Source organism: Anser anser, assembly GCF_964211835.1.
Source record: "Anser anser genome assembly, chromosome: 3".
NCBI classification, from domain to species: Eukaryota; Metazoa; Chordata; class Aves; order Anseriformes; family Anatidae; genus Anser; species Anser anser.
Genome location: NC_139722.1, coordinates 76,091,798 through 76,111,490, shown reverse-complemented (window position 1 = coordinate 76,111,490; position 19,693 = coordinate 76,091,798). Strand labels below are relative to the sequence as shown.

The window sequence follows — 19,693 nt, the reverse complement described above, 5'->3', positions numbered from 1 at the left end:
CTCTGTGTGGACTGAGATCTCTGTGTGGACTGATGTGGATGTTGATCTAGCAAAAAAGTTCACAAAATTAAAAATCAACCTTCCAGTTTATCTCCTTGAAATGAACCGGGTGGCAAGTGGATGCTAGAGCCTGCTCAATGGAAGCATTGCATAACCAGGGTAAAGGGGAGCATGACCACCCGTTTGAAGGGCAGCCAGCGCTGGGCTTGGAGTAGCTCTGATGTGGAACTTCATTCTTGTCTCCAGCTGAACTGACCTGGAAGCTGCACAGGGGAAGAGGTCTGTTCATTACTAGAATGACCTTTACTTGTTTGGTCTGTCATGCAGATAGAAAAGCCATCCATGTTTGAGTAAGGCTGTTGTATGTGCACACAGGCAAACTTATTTACAAATGTAGCATATGATTTGCCAGTGTTTGTTTTGTCTTAACAAGCATTAAAACCATCTGTGCTTTCTTAGTTTACACATCTGCAGAATTGCATCTCTTAAAGTTGCAATAGTTGATAGACTTGGGGCTTGTTCCATTTGTTCAGTCACTGAGTGCTCTCATGGGCTCCCTTCTTGCTGTCAGCAACACTTCAGTGGATAGTTATGCTGGAGCCAGCATGATCCCAGATAAGCCTATCTGTGTATCTGGAATCTCCCATCAGACTGCTTTGTGTCTGCTTTCTGCTATGTGAACAGCTATATTTTCTCCCCACTTTCTTCTCGCTCTCTAGTCTTCCTTTTGTTTGTGGATCTCACATTATAAGCTGTGCAGGGAATAAGCTATCTTTGTTTTATGAAAGTTGTCTTCCTGTCAGGTAAGTGGTTAACAGCAGTGGTGTTAAAATCACCCTGTTATTAAGTTGAGTGATGTCTGCTTATTAGAGTTGGAACCATTGTTCTGAATCGTAGCTTAGCCCAGGATTGCTGAGCAGATGTTTGGGGCTCTTGCTCACTCCCAGTATTCAGCTCCTAGACAAGCTGGGTGAAATAAGATTTACAATTTTGATTCAGAAACTCTGAGGAATTAAGCTGCTTTGCCTCTGTATTTATTGTTTGTTACCACGATTTCTAGCATTACCTTTAAAAGTGTGGTAATCATTAGAAATGTGGCTTTATTCTATCTCTTTAAAGAAAAATGCTTACTTTGTCCTTCTTGAAGAAGCTTTAAAAGTGTGAATCAGGTGCAGCACAGCCTGAAAAGCTTGAAGGCAAATTTAAAAAACAAAAAAGAGCTCAGCATTAATCAGTTCCAGAAGTTCTCATTTTTGAGCAAGTACCACAGTTTCTGGCAGCCAAGCCCCCCTCTTCTTGTACTTCTGTGCAGAGCTGCTGAGCCCAGAGCTGCTGTTGAGCCCTCAGCAGGCAGCACAGCACAGGGCAAGGAAGGCCTCTAACTGCATGTCAGTCAAACCACCAGTCCTGTCCTCCCCCTGCGATTTTAAAGGAAATTTGTTGAAAATGTAAATCGTGGAACACAGTCAATGAGTACAATAACATATCAGTATTTCTTGAAAGATGTGCACACGCAGCACCGCAATACAAATATACTCTTAATGCTAAAATGCTTACAAGTTGGTGAGAAGTCCTAATAGGTGGCTAACGTGTTACTGATGAGTTTGCCCTAAACCCCTGGTGTTAAATCACAAGGTGGGAGTTTTTCTGTGAGTAGGAGTTGTATGCTAGGAATAGGCAGTTTCAGGACAGAGACCTCTTTCCGATCTATTCAGTAACATGAAGTGACATTCTCGCAAATAAGATAACTGATAATCATAAAATCTCTGGCACAGCAGAGTGCTGGTCTAAAACTGCAGATTTCTAGATACTGCTAGCAATCTACATTGTTCCAGAGATATTGATAATAAATCCACACTTTGCAACAGTAGAACAAACACTCATCTTTCCATGTAGGAGAGGTATTTGCTCTTCTAAAATATTTTTGCTAACTTCTGTGCATCACCAAACAAAATCTCATGTAAGAAGGCTGGAGCAGAATGTTTTCTTAGTCCCTTGTTTGTCTTATGAAGGAAAAAAGGTTGGTTTCATAGCTTTCACTATGCTAAGAGATCTGACCTTTTTTTTTTTCACATTGAGTTGCAGTATATTGTTCAACCACTGAATGTCTCTGAAAACCACATAAAGTTCCAGGAGCAGCAAGTATGTCAGCGACAGAGCAGAAAAGCCACAAATCTCTGTCAAATCCCTTGTTTGTTACAGGTGATGGTGACTCAGTAAATTATACCAAATTATACTTCTGCTACTTAGCATATTCTGATAATTCACACCTTTTCTCCAACCTATTCTGCTTCCTCCTACTTTACAGGCTTACACTCCATGAATATGTAATGAACTCCTGTGCTGTATATCCTACTGGTCACCTGGTTATCCCTCATTATCCTGCACAGAGCCTGCATTTTGTACTTCAGGGGTTGCCCAGAGTGCAGGCAGGCTTCCCTGAAAGACCCCTGGGGAGGGATAAATGCCTTAGTGCTTTGTTCCTGTGACCGATAACTTTCTCAATCTTTTTTACCTTAATGAAACTATATAAGTGTTGGGCTCTGGCTTCCACTCTTGTTTTTTGAAGTACCCTCCTCAGATTGGGTAAAAGCATGTTGTAAGATCCAGTGTTTTCTATAGCTGTGGTACCTCTCCAAAGAGTTTGTTCTATTGAGTTGAACAAAAAGGGAGTGAACGTGTCTCTTAGGATGTTCTCTAGCTGTCGTCTTGTACTTCCCATGACTTCTGACTTACCTATTCTTCTAAAAACGTGCACACCAGACCTAGAGGAACCCCACTTGTAGAGGTAGAACTTGCACTACAGGGCAATGGCAGGAGAGAGAATGTGGGGTTCCAGATTTCCCAACCAAATCTCCTCCCACTGAGACTCACCACTTTCCCTTACAGCAGTAGCTATTCTTCATGTCATTTGTTGTCCACAGTATCCCCCACCCACTCCGCTGTTGTTGTTGTTGCCTATTCCTCCCAACGATCTCCACAGAAGACTCAGAACTGCTTGTTTCCTGACTGAGATTTAATTGTAGTAATTTTTTTATTCAAGCAATAATTAATCACCATGAAAGGTTTTTCATTAATATTTAATCCTAAACTATTCAGCTTTCAGCTTGTATTTAAATACCAAATCAAATGTAATCTGCATGTTTCAAGCCTGAAAGGCTCATGGACAGATGTTTAGTAGGCACAGTAATTAAAGGAGTCAGGACTTTGGTTTGGAGAGTAATGCTTATTTTACGTATGGAACTGGGCTGTTTGATGTCTTAAGGCTTCAGTGTATTTATGAGAAGATACATATCTGCCTCAGAAGGACACAGGTATTTTAGACAACGCTTTTATAGTTCTGTGAGATCTTAAGAGAAAGGCTCCTCTATATGATTATTTCTGGGAAAAACAGATCAGAAACAGTTTTTTTATTATTATTTGAACTTTGGACACTAGCAGTTCTGTGTGGATTATTTCATTGCTTTGAAAACCAACTATGAAGTAATGAATGAAAAAAGGAAGAAAAAAATCATACCAAACAAAAAATCTAAGTAAAATTGTTATATAAATGGTGATAAAAAGTATGACTCACTGTGCTTAAAACAGTTGACATTTATTGTTCAGTTTTAGAATAACAATTTTTACTGGAATTAAATTATTTACCAAATTTCCAACTCCTGTTTGTGGGGAAAACAACAACAACAAAAAACAAGAACCAACCAATCCTCTGTATTTTGGCTGGTTTCAGTGAAAAAAACTGCCTCATCAGAACCAGAACTTTCCCCAAGAACTTTGTCAGAAACATTTTCCTGGGGTCAAGGCAAGTGTTTCTAGACTTCTGAGTCCTCTAACAAATTATGGGGGGAATGTTTATGCTGCCTATATATCACTTCTATACACAGGCTGTTTGACTTGTGTTGCCGCTGGTGGATGTCACTGAGAAGCACTGTCTGTGACATGCACGCTTGTAATGGTTTTTAAACACGGTAGGGTGCCTGACTATATTTCACAGCAAAGTAACAGCAGTTTATATCCTACCTTATTTTTCTTTGAGTTGATTGTATAAAAGGTCTGAACTACTGGTTTCAACAATGTGGTAATACTGCTCACAAAATATTAATTTTTAACATTTTTGAATAAAACATGACTGGATTTGACTACCAGTCCATGGGTAGCAATGGTAGAGTTTCCATTGCAGTGTAAGTGGAAAATATGTGGAAGTGATCGCTTGTAGGTGCCATAGGAGGATACTTGGACAGGTACAGCTGTTGAGTAGGATTTTCTGTCACTGCAGTTCATTCAAAGCTTTCATTTTTTTAGGCCATCTAGTTTGAAAACATATAAAATAAAGATCACACACTAGCTACTACAGCAACGTAGTTTTGATATCTGTTCACGCCACTTGATATGCGGAATTTGACCTGGGATTTGTGCATTTATCATCAAATAAAAGAACGGTATTTCTCTGTAAATGTTCATTTTCTCTATTTGCCCTTTATATTAACAGCAAGGTGACAACTCCCTTGTTCCCTGCCTCTGTAACAAAACTTATAGTAGGTGTTTCTTGGGGAAATAACAAGCTCCAGGGAAGCATATGTTATTAAAATGAAATAAATTAACTCACCAAAATGTCACTTGGGCTATGGCAATGTCCAGAGGCTTCTGTCAGGGCTGTGGAAGTATTGGACATCAAAAAACAAGCATGGAGGAAGAACCTAGATCTTGGAAGTCAACCATCCATCTAGCACCTGGTGATTACAGTCAATAGATTTCTTTGAATAGGATCAAGCTGTGTAAGGAACTTCACTGACCTCAAAGGATAGCAGGTAACAGGTTAATAACCTGGAGTGTGGCCCCAGAGGTGCACAATGGAAGTGTCTGCTTCCAAACAGAGAGTGACCTTGGAAGGACAATGATTATTTTACAGCATATTGGAGTGATTTACAAAGTATGTTTACTCCCTGCTGAGATATGGGGGAATATACCTGAGAATCAGACAGGTGGTATCTGTACTCAAAAATCTGCAAAAATCAGGGATTGAATTGGGGAAACAAAAACCTCTGATTCTATTTGTGTTAAGCCTTCCAGTGTACAATCTCCACACACAAATCCAGTGAGGTAAAAGGATGGAGAGCTATTGTTAGAAAAGGGAAGGAAAAAAAAAAAATTTCAATTGTCATGAGATTGGACCCAAATCTGGGAGTTGCAGAACTACATAATTCTTTTGAAATTGTCACCTGAAAACGCAGCTTGGTTTCTTCTTGGTAAAATATTTCTGTGCACTCACCATTGGTAAACTGTATTTGTTCTTGAAAATGAACGTCACTAGAAGTAGCGTACTCTTCCAGTGCAAATCATCACTGCCTTATGGAAGATGCATCACCTTTGGAAAACACTTGCTCATCAGGTTTGGAAGAGGCAAAACGTCTAGCTGGAGAATGAGAAGTGATAAAACAAAGAACAAAGGAATTAAGTCAAATTTCTATGTTTTTTTTTTGTTTTTGTTTGTTTTAATAGGCCTCTTAAGGGGGGAAAAAAGAGGAAAAGCTAAACAGTTGCTAAGGTCTGTATAGCTCTTTCTGATGTCTCAGAACTTACAAAGGTGAATGTGCAAGTGGCATTGCTCTATTTGCTCTGTTTTGGTGAAATTTAAGTGTAGAGAGGCTGCTTGTGCTACCTGCTGCTGCTGAACTGGCAGAATTTTCAGCAGTTAGGTAACTTCTTTCTTTTGGATGATTTACGCAGCAGCTGCTATTTATCTACCACTCATTACGCAGGAGACTTTGGATAGAATATGTGGCTTAAAACCATTGCCAAAATAAGAATTGTACAGAGTATTTAGTACTCAGCGTTGCATGAGTAATACCGCCGAACTCGAGATGTGTAGAGAAATTCTTTTTTGCTCTTTTGATCCATGAAAAAATATTTGCAATTCTTTAATAAGACATTTGCATGCATTTTACATCTGGTAACTTATGGAGCAAATTGCAACTTTGATGTGATATGAAAATGTAGTGAGCTTAATTCTGACAACTTTGCTTTCACAGTCCCTGTAATAAGCAGCTAATTGCCAAAAAGTATGTGAGCTTGCCAAGTAAGAGTTGTATTTTTCTTGTTTTGAGAGACGTTTTAGATGGGATTTCAGGGAGAGGGGGGAAAAAGACTCTTAATTCACAGTAAAGTTTCTAGCTTTACCTGTGATAAGTTTCAAATTTATCAAAGGATATTAACTCAAAGATTTAAGTGAATAGATTCAACTAAAAGTAAACATTTTGATAGAGGGAAATACTTCAAAATGACTTTCCTGTCAAACACTTCCAAAATACTGTCATTTAGAAAGTATAGCAAATGACTTCATAAAATGACAATCTACATTTAAATAAATGTGTTTAGCCCACAAAATTGGGCTAAACATCTTTATTTCAGATGCTTCTGTCCCCTGTTATTCAAGCAGTTGTACCTCCCTAAGGAGGGGGATGTTACTCTTGTTTTAGAAACAAGCAAGGCACATGTAAATGGTAGCTTCCCAGTGTTGCACGTGGAGCTGGTGGCTGGGGAGGAACTGAGCCCAGACTTCTTGCCATATTAGAGAAATTCCTCTGTAAATTCAATCTATCCTGCCAGGAGAACAGAGAGACATGCTGGAGTTGCTCTATTTATATAAATTTACAAGGAGTAGAGAACATCTAAGTTCAATCCTTCTTTAGTGTGGATGGTTTATAGGATCTTTAGGAGAGCTGGCTCTCAGTGACATTTTTGTTGCTGTGCAGAGCTGCATCTTTTCCAGGCAAATTGGGGGCAGTTGGATGGTATTTGTGTAGCTTCTTTTCCTTCATTCTTTTCTTAAGAATATTTGAAATAAATCTACTGATTTAGAACAAAGAAGGAGGATTTAGAAGAGTTTAGAGCCTGTCAACATGTAGAAATATGTCATTTTTACTTAGAGCATGATTTTGTCTAAGCAGCATAAAAAACTTTGCAGATACTCTATTTAAATGCAAAAAAAAAAGGAAATTTGGGATTTGGCACCAGTGTAGAGATCCATACTGGCTCAGAGATCTTAATCTTTGTTTTAACAAAATGTGAGATTTTGCTTTCATTCACACTAGTGTAAATCATAACCCTACTGAAAGCTGTTGATTTACTCCAGATTTGCACTGGCGTGACTGAGTAGAAGTTGCTGCTTTTGCCCAAGAGCAAGGATGAACATACACAGGTAATTGAGTGGTTGTATTTAGGGAAGTGAATTTGTTTCTGCAAACATATTTTTTTCTCTAGTAGAAACTCTGGGAGGGGGTTCTTTGAGATGTGTGAGGATTTGCAGGCAGCCTCCCATGTAGGCTGGGTACCCATGTCCCTTGTGCTGTGGAGCAGGCACTCAAGCTGGTGATTCAGATGTCTAGGCCTTGAACCCGTGCCCTCTTTGTTCTGGCTGTTACTTCTCCCCTTCCTTTATTCCAAGACAATCCTCTGCACTGGGTATTAAGGCGGGTGTCGCAGGACCTCTGTGCTGGCTGGCCAGGTTCTGGAGCAGGCCGTGGGGTGAGCCGGGCCTGAGGAGCTCAGTGAGCCCTGCCACTGCTCCAGCCCTTTTGCTGTCATGGCTTGCAAGCTCGTAAGAGCAGAGGCTGGTGTACTTGAGCACTGTCAGGCTTGATTTTTGGATTTATCCCTGTGTATATAAATAAAGGCAGTTATTTACTGAGGGAAGCGGAGAGAATTCTTGCAGTATGTTCCTATTATGTTTTTATAATAGCTCTTCTTGGCATTTTCCTGGCTGTAGTCACCTAAGAATTTCTGAATGGCTTATGTATATAGATTTATTTAAGCAACAATGCATTCATGTAATACTTGGAGAACAGAGTGAGAAGTGCTGTAGTAGTTTGTCTAGATTTTGAAAAGTACTGTCTTCGTGTTCCGAAGGATAACATAGTTAAGAGAGCGTAGGTAGCTTGTATACATTGAGTCACAGGGAAAGAACAAGAATGTTTGTTTTTTTGTTGTTTGTTTTTTTTTTCCTCTCCCTTTTTAGCCATAACTAGATAGCTAGGAGCATTCCTTTCCTGTTCATGTGATCAATATTTCATATCTGGCTGTATTACTCAAGTCCTTTTGCAGATGCAGTCCTCAAGACCTAAGTTACAGTGTCCTTCAGAGAACTGTGCTCACTGAGAAGAAATGCTTTGCCAGCTGAAAGTATCTGTTTGTAACTGATTAAAAATAATTCAGAAGGAAGGTGCAGAGAATCTCCCATTTCTCCTGCTTGTCAGGCATGTTTATTTGTTTTGACATTATCAGATTTTAAATGTGCTTGTCAAAGATTTCAGAAAATCACCCAATATTGTGGTTAAATAATGCATGTGAAGTGGAGCAGTACAACATTAATTTTGCCTGAAAAAAATGAAATTTGTGTATATAACCAACTGTACAACACAGGAACAAATTTAATAATACCTTTGTAGGGACTATGGGATGCTAGGTCTTTTCTATTTAGATGGATTTAGTTTGTCAGCATAGCTGAAGTGCTTCCAGAGCATCTCTTACAATGGTATATATTGCTAATTCCTACTAAAATTTTGTCTTAAAATTTCAAAATGCTTTGAAGAATCATAGAGAGACTATTTCTCCTGGAAAACTTCCAGGACGATCAGTTCTGCTTCCTCAATCACATGTACACCTCGGGAAAAAATGAGTATCCTCATGAGTAGATTCATAAGGAAATAAAACATCTATGTACAAGACCCTTGTCTTCTATATTTTCTGTTTTACCTTATGAAGACTCTTTACTAATAAAGTAACATGCTCTTTCTCTCGCTTTTTATACCCCAAAAAATATTGTATAGAAGAGATATTGAAATTAGTAGGAGAATAATTCATTTGTAACACCATTTCAGTTTTCGTACTTGTTTCCAACATCTACCTACGGTGTGATGTCTGAATACTAACCTTTGAATGCTATAAATGATCTCATTCCATGCTTTATTAATAATAAAGGTACTGACACATTAACCATGTGTGTTTATGGGTGTTATTCTAAGTAATGGTTCTCCTACTTCTATAACAATCTGATTATTTATTCAACCTTTTACTATTCTTGAGTTAAAACCCCTTAGGTTAACCCCTTTAATAATGTAAAGTAATTATGATGTAATGTTTTTGTGTCTTAAAATATGAAGAACCTGTCAGGCTTCCTGCTAGCGTCCAGAAAAGGAAGGAGGAACAACTCAGAACAACTTGGATTTTCTGAGGGAAGGTGTAAATGAAATTAAGCTAAGAAAATATGAAAGTAAATATTGATGACAGTCCTGTAATAGTGGTGCCTGTGAAGCTACTCAATTATCTCCCAAGAAAAGTACCATAGGTCACTCTATCAGTTTATTTTCAAAACAAGCACAAGGAAAGAAAGATCTTTGTGCAGGGAAACAAACTAAATTGTAACTGGTTTCTTACATTCAGCATTTTCTTTTAAGTTCTGACAGTGTACCTGGTGCTGTATATGATACAGCATGCATCTGATGACAGAAGAAGAGAGTAAAGGATTTAGAAAAAACATTTCTTTCTAACCCACACAGGCTTTTATTTTCTTCAGGGGGATAGCTTGTTTCCTTTGGCACATTTCTGCTTATATCTTTGACACAGATATATCTTTATATCTTTGAGGTACTTTTACAAGACATATAACAAACACAGGGTGCTGGGGCTAGATGCTGCAACCAGCTGAATGCAGATGGTGTGGCAAAGACTTTGGATGAATAACTGCTGTCTTGCTTTTTAGCCTGGCATGCACATGCTGTGGAGTGCTAATGGGAAAGGATGCATTCCTACACAAGAAATCCTTATCTGTAATTCTAATTGGAAGGAGGGATTGGTGTAGTATCTCTCACTTTTCACAACAGTAAGTCTAGTAAAGTTGTAGCTGAAACTAGAGATCACTGAGTGAACCTGATTGTCTGGGGGAGGGCATCTTAATTCTTATTTATCAGGACAAGTTGGGTGACTCAGTCTTCAAGTAAAGAGGAAGTGGGAGAAACCCACAAATGAAATATTTTATGAGAAAAGCTCAGTCATCTGAGCAACCTTATGAGGCTACTTGGGGGTGGGCCATTAAATTTCTAACATCCTAAAAGGAGGACAAAAATATGAAAAAATTTATCAATCTTTTTTTTTAATTTTTGACTGGAAAAAATGTTCAGATGGACTCCAACTGGTCATCTGCTCTCCAGCATCGGCTTGTAAATATGTCTGTCCAATACTGATGAAAATTTTGCAAGTTCACTTATAACATTTTGTAAAGCCTGAAAGCAGCAGTGCTTTCTCAAAAGATCACTAAAGTAGGTTCTGTAATAGATTCTGTCATAAGACTTAACAAGAAAGCAAATTTGATGGTCTGCGTGACTTAGATTATCCATCAAGTTAGAAAAACAGAAGCTACGGTTGTTTTACTAAAAATGGGGCTTGGTTTATAGGAAATATAACTAATAGGAAAATACCCTGCCTCATTCTGTTTCTTCATCCTTCCCCTCTACTGGTGTCCCAAGTTCTATGCTACTTAATTATTCTTGCTCGATCCTTTTCTGCATACACCTAGACATGCGATGCTGAGGTTCAAGAGCATGACTATGTCCTTGCTTTCCTATAATAACTTTTCCTAAGAGCTGCTTGTCTCCTAGAAGGTCAGGTAGATCAGAACATTCCTGTTTCAGTTTCCTGCTTGCATTTTTACTAGTCTGACTGATGAATTGAGTCGTGGCTTATTGCATCGTGGCTATGAATGATGACATAAAGTGTTCATGGCATCAGCAAAGACCTTCCTTTAATAATAATGTAGCTTTACTTAATTCTTATGCTTTATAGCAGAAATATCAAGATAGCTACTTCCAAAACCAGCTATGCTGTTTATGAAAAATTAGTTGGTAGACTTGGAAAAATTCTTAGAAGATAAGTGTCCCATCATATAACATACTACATTGGGTACATTGCCGTATATTTATGTTCTCAGAAGGGGAATATACTATGTCTGTACATGAACAAAGATTTATAATCTTTGAAAATGTCTTATGTATAATCAGAGTTTTAGATGAGGGAACTTAGGTTATGCTGCAGGTAAACTTTTTTGCAAGAAATCCAAATCTGCTATGAGTTACTGTGAATGTTTATACCACAGAATAGAAGAGTAATATATTATAGTTTCTACTGTTTTTTTTTCTTTCCCTGGATGTCAAAATTATGTCCGGGTAGTGCATAGTAAAATATATTTTTTAAGCCTGAAAAAAATTGCAAGAGTAAATTTCTAGGCTTTTAGGGAGAAATCAAAATATAAATAACATTATCTGAAATGTTTGGCAGCCGTTTATAGTTATACAAACGTTAGTAGCATCCCATGTGGTTGAACTTCAACTATAGCTAGTCTTTTCTGGGCTTTGCAGGGTGTGATGGACTGTGAGGTGTACCACTGTGGGTCTGTTCTAATATGTGAAGTTCTACGTGCTCTGCAGATCAAACTCTATGCACTGGAGGAACCCTGCAAGTAGATTTATGTACTGTGGCTGGCCAAATTTGGGGTAGACGAGGGCATTAAAACCAACTGAGTTGGTTAGGTCTGTTGAGAGAAACCTTGTCATTGTGAACAGTGCTGCTTAATTTTTAATGTGTGTTTTCATCGCAATGTGGAGTAAAGAATGAGAAGTCTCCTCATGGAAGCTATGTTTTAAAGACATGTTTCTGGTTTCCAGAAAGACAGTTCTTCTCTGAGATGTTTCAGTCTGACCTTCAAAGTTAGAACGTATGACTTGGCTTAGTCCCATTATGAAACTGCACCCTAGTGTAGTTGTCACCGAAAGGGTTAATTCTGCTTCCATCCATCCTTCTGTATTCCTTTTTCATCCTGTGTGCTTGTACCAAATGAGCTACAGAACACAGTTGTGCTTGTGTGGCCAAAAAGTAGAAAGAAAATGGGGAATATGTTCATGGAAGTGGACACTAGAAATGAGGAAACTAAATGTACTCTAGGAGGGTATGGAAGGAAGTAACTATAGTGTAGTGAGATTTGGAAAAGGTAGGACGAGAAAGCAAACTTGTGTTAGTTCTGCTACTCGTGAAATCTTATTTTTGTCTGAGAGCTCGAGTCCTTCTGTCTATGCTCTTCTAAGGGCTGATAAAGGAGTTATTTGACAAGACTGAGCAAATATATTTGCAATGTATTGCTGGTATACAGGAGACAAAATGAGTTGTAGCTAGTCTTCCCCAAAGATGGTGCTTAGGAGTGTACAAGTCAGTCATGATGGCCATGAGTATGAGTTAGGTAGCTGGCTGAAGTGCTTTTCAGAAAAAGTGCTTGAAATAGTTTTTGTTTGTTTGTTTGTTTTTAATATAAAGAAGAGAAGAAATGCATCTGTCTTTTAAAGATTAAAATAAATAAATCTTGCATCTCCTATTGTGTCTTGGAGGAGTTCAGCTGGATTGTCTCAATCTGTGTAGTTGTCATGTTGAAAATCTATATATGAGAAAATACATGAATTTATAATTTTATAATGTTTTTCTGATTATGGCAATTTACTAATCTACTGTATTGTAAACAAATAAATTTGAAGTATTGAAATAAGTATATCCTGTGTGTTTGGGAGAGGACTTTTTACAACGTTCTGACTATGATTTCATTGTGATTGTACAACCTGAATTGTAACTCAATGCATTTTATAGCGGGGGAAAAAATAGTCAACTGTTTCTCAGTTTGGGTAGCTGAAGGAGATTAAGATTTTCTAAATCTTGAGTCAATGACTGTCTAGAGTATGCAAATACTTGTTAAAGCAAAGATGTGCGGGATATGCATAACAATGCCTCATTAGTTATCTTTTGTTTTGGTTTAGTTTTTTCATTGTAGTCTGTTTCAGTTCACACATTAGCATGCCAGTACCCTTTCACTGCATTTGTTTCAATTTTTTTCAGGGAGTAATAGCATACTGTTTGGGGGTGGTCTCTGACCAGATGGCAAGAAACTTGGAGCCTGATTCTGATCTTGCTTATGTGAGGAGAAAGAAGAAATAGTGGTGTTTACATCAGTGAAACTTAACATAGACTAGAAGTTATTTCAGAGAGAAGAGAATGAAACCCATGGTGCTTTTCCCACTCACAAGGTCTAGCATGGTAATTTGGGAATACTTTCAAGTTTCTTTTGAGTTCCTGAACAATCTCAACCCGTTAATGCTTCGGTTATAGTTCTGAGTCAAATCTGTCCCTAGTGTAGCCCAGCTGAGGTTAGTAGACTTGCACTCAGAGTGAAATTGGTTCCTAAATTTTAATTTATTTCAGTCTTTCTAGTAAAAGCCGTGAAAAACAGACTCCCGCAGATCTCATATTTGTCACATGGATTTATATTTTCTTTTAAAATGAACCTGAGATGTAATAGAACCTGTATTTTAAGTGTGGTGGTTTTGTCTTGTGTTCTGCTTTTTGTTCTATTCTTTTGATTCTATGACTCTATGTATATTGGTATTAATCCCAATGATAATTATGCTTTGTGATTTCTCTGAAGGCACAAAGAGCTTCAAAAGCCATAATTAAGCTATGCAGCATCCTTATTGAATTAGGCAAGTGTCATCTCAACCTTTTGAGGGATCAGTGTATCTGGTCAAAACAAATAATAGCTTTTTTTTTTTTCTGTATTTTAAGATCTTGGAACTTTAATTTGTATCTAAAAGTGGTAACAGCAGTTCTATACATCTATTCAGGTAAAAATACTTGCTTTGGATTATCTTTCAACATATTATATTTTGTTTCTTTTAAATGTGTGAGAAATTTAGACAGTTAATTGACTTTATCTTGAGGTTGATTTCCATAAAACAAACAGCAGCTACGATGAGGGAAGCTCATAAAATGTCTCAGTGCTATTTCAGCTGCCCAACCACTGAGACAGCCAGAATTTGGGTACTCTACCTGAGTTAAAACCAGTGCAACGTATCTGGATAATGTCATTTTTTTATGGATGTTTAGCAAATCCCTTATGCCAGGGAGAAGGGGTTGTTCCTCAGGTTGTTGAGAAGAGTTCCGAAAAAGAAGGCAGACCAAGGTTTTCATCCTTGATGAAAGTAAATAGCTGAATAGCTTTCCTATTGAACCCTTCTCAAAGGTTTTTTTTTTTTTTTTTGGTCAGACAACCATTTGGCTAATAACCTTAGTGTGTAGGAGTGACATGGAAGGATATGGATGTGTTCTGTTGACACTGAGTCAGCAGCCCTATTGCTGTACACATCAGAAAGACTGAGGCTTCATCAGGAGCTAAAAGCCATTTGTAGCATGTTTATTCAGAGTACTTTGTTGTCATAAGGCAGAGTTGGTAGACTTTAATTGCCACACTTTTATTTTTTTTTGCCTCACTTTTTTTATTTATTTACTGGTTTGTAAAATACATCTTCAGTATCTTTTGGCATTTTATAATAATTTTTGTTCAGCTTCATCTACAAATTCTATTATAGATGATTTAATTAAATGATAAAGGGATAAAGCAACATTGAAAGAGTTTGTGAGAATACTGCTGAAACATTGGGTAGATCTGCCCTAGGCATATGTAATTTGCAGTGTGTAAATAGACCCTGTGCTTGCTATAGCCTTATCTGTTAGGGCACCTGGCAGCCCTCTGGGACTGCAGGCATACAGGGTTTTGCAGTGCAGTTTCACTAGTGTGCAAGTATTTTGCACAAGCATGCAGGAAGGCTTTAACATTTTTGTTTTGGCCTAGAGTGAAATGAAGCAGAGAAGCTTCCAAATGTTCATGAAAAACATTTGGATGGAGACCACTGCATAATGAAGAGCAAGGACTTTGAACCTTGCTCTTCCCACAGTCCTTGAAAGACTCAGCCCTCTACGTGTTCTGGAAGAATTGGCTTTACAAAAGTAGCTGTAGGGAAAGTTGTACCCAAAATGACATGGTCCCAGCAAAATCCTTCTAAAAGACTGAAGATATTCTGCATGTGTTCTCAAACTGCAGAGTTAATTAATAAATAATAAAAAGACACTGGGAGGAAGTCATTTTAATATTTTAAGTTGCTTAGGAGTAAAATGGCCAGCTTGTGACTCTGAATACTTCTGACTAGGTGGCCTGATACTGCATCTAATTACACAGTCACATAACCATTTTTTTCCACTAGTGCTTCATTAATTCAGTTAACTGCTGCATGTTGACAGTTTGCTTTCATCTTCTTTCAACATAAGGTTGAAGGATTGAACTTACTACATATTATTGTTACCTGCTCTGAAGGCTATGTTGGTAATTTTCTTCATGTGCTTTTCTATGCTGTGCATTAATAGAATCCCAGGGTGCTATAGCAAAAATGCTATTCTGAGATAAATGGGGCTGTTTTGTAGCTTGAAGATGAGGAAACTATGCCATAGATATGAAAACGAAAGTATTTTGGAGAATTTTTCATAAATGAGATAAACTCTTTTAATTGAAATGTACCTGCAAAAATCCTGCAGCAGAAGTGTAACCGTGTGGAAGGGAAACTTCACTTACCAGTCTCTGCTAAAGTTAAAAGTGGCTGAAAATAAGGTTGCATAAAGGAATAATTCTTAATACTTAACAGTGATGTAGCCCTGCCTATAACAGCGGCAGAACTGGTTGTTGATGTTCTTTATCGTAGACCGTATTTCATTCAACATTTTTCTTCCAGCAGTTCTCTGCGTATATTTTGTCTGGGAAAGGATCTAGACTAACACAGAAATTGTATTTAAGAAAAAAATATACATTTGATAATGCAGGGATATGGCAACGATGACTCATGAATCATGCGTGTTGCCTTATGTAATATGCAGCAGAGGAGACAGTTTCAGGTTCTCTTCAGTAGCACGTCTTTACAATACGAGTCTGAGAGACAGGTGTTGTACGCTGTGCTAACCTTTTAACATGAAGATGGGACACATTGATTTTATCATTATACTATGCTGTTTGCAATATCTACTATATATTTTTTTTGTCTCAGATCACATCAGACATGATGCTTTTTATGCTCTCTCAGCTTTGAAAAGCAGAGGTAGAAAAGTCTATTGATTCTGTTGGATGAGTTAAGCATTGTAATATGTACAAAAGCTGAACTAGTCCTCACAGCTACGTTGAAACCATGGACTTTCCTGGTCTGTTAAGTAGTGAAATGAGCATGTTAAAGGGTCTGAGCAGATGCTGCTTGTCCTGTGATCTTGTCACTTAAACTTCTCCCAAGAAAAGCAAAGGATGAGTTACCGAGTGAGGTATCTTAGTGTTGTCCTGTGTCCCAGAATCCTTCTAGATACAGCTGGAGGTATTACTGGCAAGGGGTTTTGCACAGCCAACCTCAAGAACAAATTCTTCAGTTCTTGATTCAGGAATAAGGGCTGTTTGCAGTGATGCCACAGCCAAACCTTTGTAGTTTTAGTCATTAGAACGGCAAATCTTTGTCCTGATTTACAAAGACTTGCAGTGGTTTGTTTCACTGGGGTCTGCAGGAAGAACAGCGTAAGCTATTGGAATTAGTCTGTGTAGCATGCCCAAGTGACTTCTTGATGGTTTCCAAGGGAGGCTGTGGTAGAGCAGCAGGCTGAACTTGGGCTTTCTGAGAAGCAGACTGGAGTCCTGTCAAAAGGAACAGCCTGTTTTTCCTGAGACTTGTCTGGGGAGCTGGAGGAGGCTTCCTTCGAGGTATTTATTTTTGATTGTTGTGGAGAAATGCTAAAAAGTAGCACATACCCTCAATAACAGTCTTTTTAAACATTCGGTGGCTGGATGGAATGCATTGCTTCTGACTCACTGGCATAATTAGGAAAACCCTTTATCAGAAAGAATTTGAGCCTCATTCCTGAGCAGCTGAATAAACTGCTTTCTTGAGGCAAATATTGTTGTACTGTAGATGGAAATTTTTATCACAGTTTAGTCTAGGTTTAAAAAATATTTCTTGCCTTCCTTTCCTTTCCCCCTCACCTTATCTGCTCCTGTTCAACCTCTTAGTAAAAAAGACTTTGATATAACAAAGGACGTGAGAGAAATTGTGCCTGGAAGACAGAGTGTGAGAGCAAAGGCAATTTTTTGCTGTCAGCATGTATCAGACCTTGCCTGCAAATCATTGATTGAAAGGGGAAGGAGTTTCAAACCCATGGAAACCCATCCTATCCAGGACCTGTTTTTCCTTTATTAAAAGCAGAAGGTACTACTTAATGGTTGTTCTTTCTTTTTGGCACAAACGTTTATTATTTCATGTGGCCTTTCTGTATATTTGAAGAGAAAGCAGAGAGGAATATGAGAGGGCATCGTTTAGCAGCTGTTGCTACTAAGAGGTTGCAGGATAGCCAGAAAGGCTGGGGTGAGCAGCAGGGTCACTAACTTTAGCAGACCTTCCCACCTAATGTGATCTGAGTACAACATTGAGCCTGCATCTAGCCAGCTTATCTGTCTCCACCACTTACTCTGACAACCAAAGCCTCCTTTCGGCATGCCCCATGGCTCAATAGATGCAGGCAGAGCAAGCGGCCATCTAGATTTGATGCTGTCTTTTGCACACAGTGAACTTCAGTTTTACCAGCTTTGCTCCCTGGAGGTTGAAGATGGGGCTCAATCTTCAAAGTTGGAAATGAATATCAGCTTACTTTCCTGGAACAGTTGGAGCTTCATTCAATAGGATGTCTCAGATTTCTCCAGAGACCCATATGCCTGAGAGCTCTATCTTCTCAATTAAACCACAGCCCCTCTCTTTTTCAATTTCCTGTGACTGCTGAAAAGTGATTTTTCTTGTTACCATTTCTTTAGTTTTTTTTTCTTTCTTCCTTTCTTTGTCATTATCTATGTTCCTAGTGGAATTTGACTGTGTTAACATCTTGGTTTTTTGCAGGTATCTGGATAAGGATTTTACAGGGCTGGAATGGTGGTGGGTTTTATATCATTTCAGATTTGCTGTGTTCCAGTTCATTCAAAATGAGATTTTCTCTCCCTCTTTCCTCTCCAGGGCAAAAGTGGACTGGAGTAGTATGGAAGGTGGGGAAGACTCACACACCTGTTTTCTTAATTAGCACCATAGTTATCCATGTGAACTCCTGGATCTCTTCTGTTCAGAACAGGGAGAATAGAAAATCATCACCACAAGAAGCTCCAGACCAGGAACTGTGCTTAGCCAAAATCCTTTCTGCAAGGGAGATATTTTTGTCTCATGTTTTGATATCACGTCGTAGCAATTTTCTATAGCACACTGTGGGTTTGTGTTCATTTTGCTGTTCTTGTTAGACTTTTCCTATCCTACAGAGAATACAGATTTATTGCTCATATTTTTGTGTTGTCTTATCAATTGTTCTTTATTTATTTAGTGAATTTTGGCTAGAGTATGTTGCTTTTTTAAGCATGTCAAAATTCTTTAGCCAAAAGAAATGGACCTAGCACAGTAGTGTCATTCATCACCCACCCCAGTCCAAGCCCTCCAGGATGAGTAGTGTCTGCTCATTTTGTTCAAAAGCTGCTGGCCTCAAACCCTCCTTCCTTACTCACCCACTTGTCTATGTTGGCGTGCCAGGGAGTGGATGTTTTCATTGGCAGACTGTATTTGAGGGTTTTTCTTGCAGAGTTCTTTACAGCTCTTTCCCCTCTGAGCTTCTTCCCCCAAAGTCATTTGCTAAGGTTCTGCTGATGCTCAGGTGAAGGCCTTTGCCTTGTGGTGCTTCAGAGGGATGCTGGAGTGAGCACCCCATAGCTGTGGGGCGGTTTTGTGCTTGAGCAGAATGGGTTTGTTTGAAGATGATGGAGCAAATCTAACAAAAGAGGGGCAGCGCCAGAAATGTGAATTACCCTGTGACTGCTTGTAGGACTTGGGAGGAAGGTGGAATGTGATACAAGTCTGAGAACTGCTTAACACAGTTTCACTACTGCAGGAAACCAAGTTAAGTTTTTTTCTTACTCTGGGATAAATATGGGCACTTACAGCTCCAGCTGTAGAATGAGGTACTCAGACAAATAATAGTAAATGCAAGTTAGAAAAATTCAGTTCAAAACAGATATTTTTCCTTCCGTAGAATTTGTAATGTGAGTCTGTCTTGTCCAGGATAACTTGTCACTGAGTAAGGGACAGGTAATGCAGGACAGAAAAACTTGTTGAAGTTGCTTGTTAGATATGTTATGACAAAAGGGATGGTGAAGTGTAGAAAAAAATACTAAAGTAAAAAACAAATAAACACAACACATTGTCTGATACATAACTTTTATTTATTAAAATAATATTAGAAAAACATTGGAAGAATGGGCAAAGCTTTGAGCTGTTGAAAGGATTAGAAAAGCATTTTTGGAATTGATATTATGGCTATTGGATCCAGCAAAGACATGACCACACCAGATATTTCATAAAACTTCATGGACTCTGGAGTCAGGGAAACATTATTATGTCTACAGAGCTTCAATAAAGATAAGATGTTGACAATCTGTCAAAATCAAATCCATGTTACTTTCTTTTATGTCCTCATTTAGTTAAGAGGCAGGATGCAAATATTAAATTTATTGTGAAGATAAGTGAAAGTGAAAACTGGTCCCAGGCAGGTAGATCAGTCTTGGGGTGAGAACATGCTGTGCTGAATTGCCCACACAGCGCTGCCAACGTACGTGAGTCATGAGTACCAATGCCACTTCCATTTATAGATTCCTTAGGAACAGAGGTAGATACACATGCCATTGAGCAGCAAATTTTTAAGAAGGTTTGGGTTGAAATGATGTGAT

The 19,693-nt window shown here is 38.4% G+C and overlaps 1 protein-coding gene across 7 annotated transcripts in view; it reads left to right on the top strand.

Moving 5' to 3' along the window:
• RPS6KA2 (ribosomal protein S6 kinase A2) overlaps positions 1-19,693 on the top strand; it is a 308,943-nt gene that overhangs the window by 63,366 nt on the left and 225,884 nt on the right. Inside the window, exon 1 of one of the 7 annotated variants that reach the window (XM_083828098.1) lies at positions 15,973-17,150. The exons of the other annotated variants lie outside the window; for them this stretch is intronic. The gene's annotated coding sequence lies outside the window, so the exon portion shown is untranslated. Of the gene's footprint in view, positions 1-15,972; positions 17,151-19,693 lie in introns of those variants that run through there. 7 annotated transcript variants of the gene reach the window in all.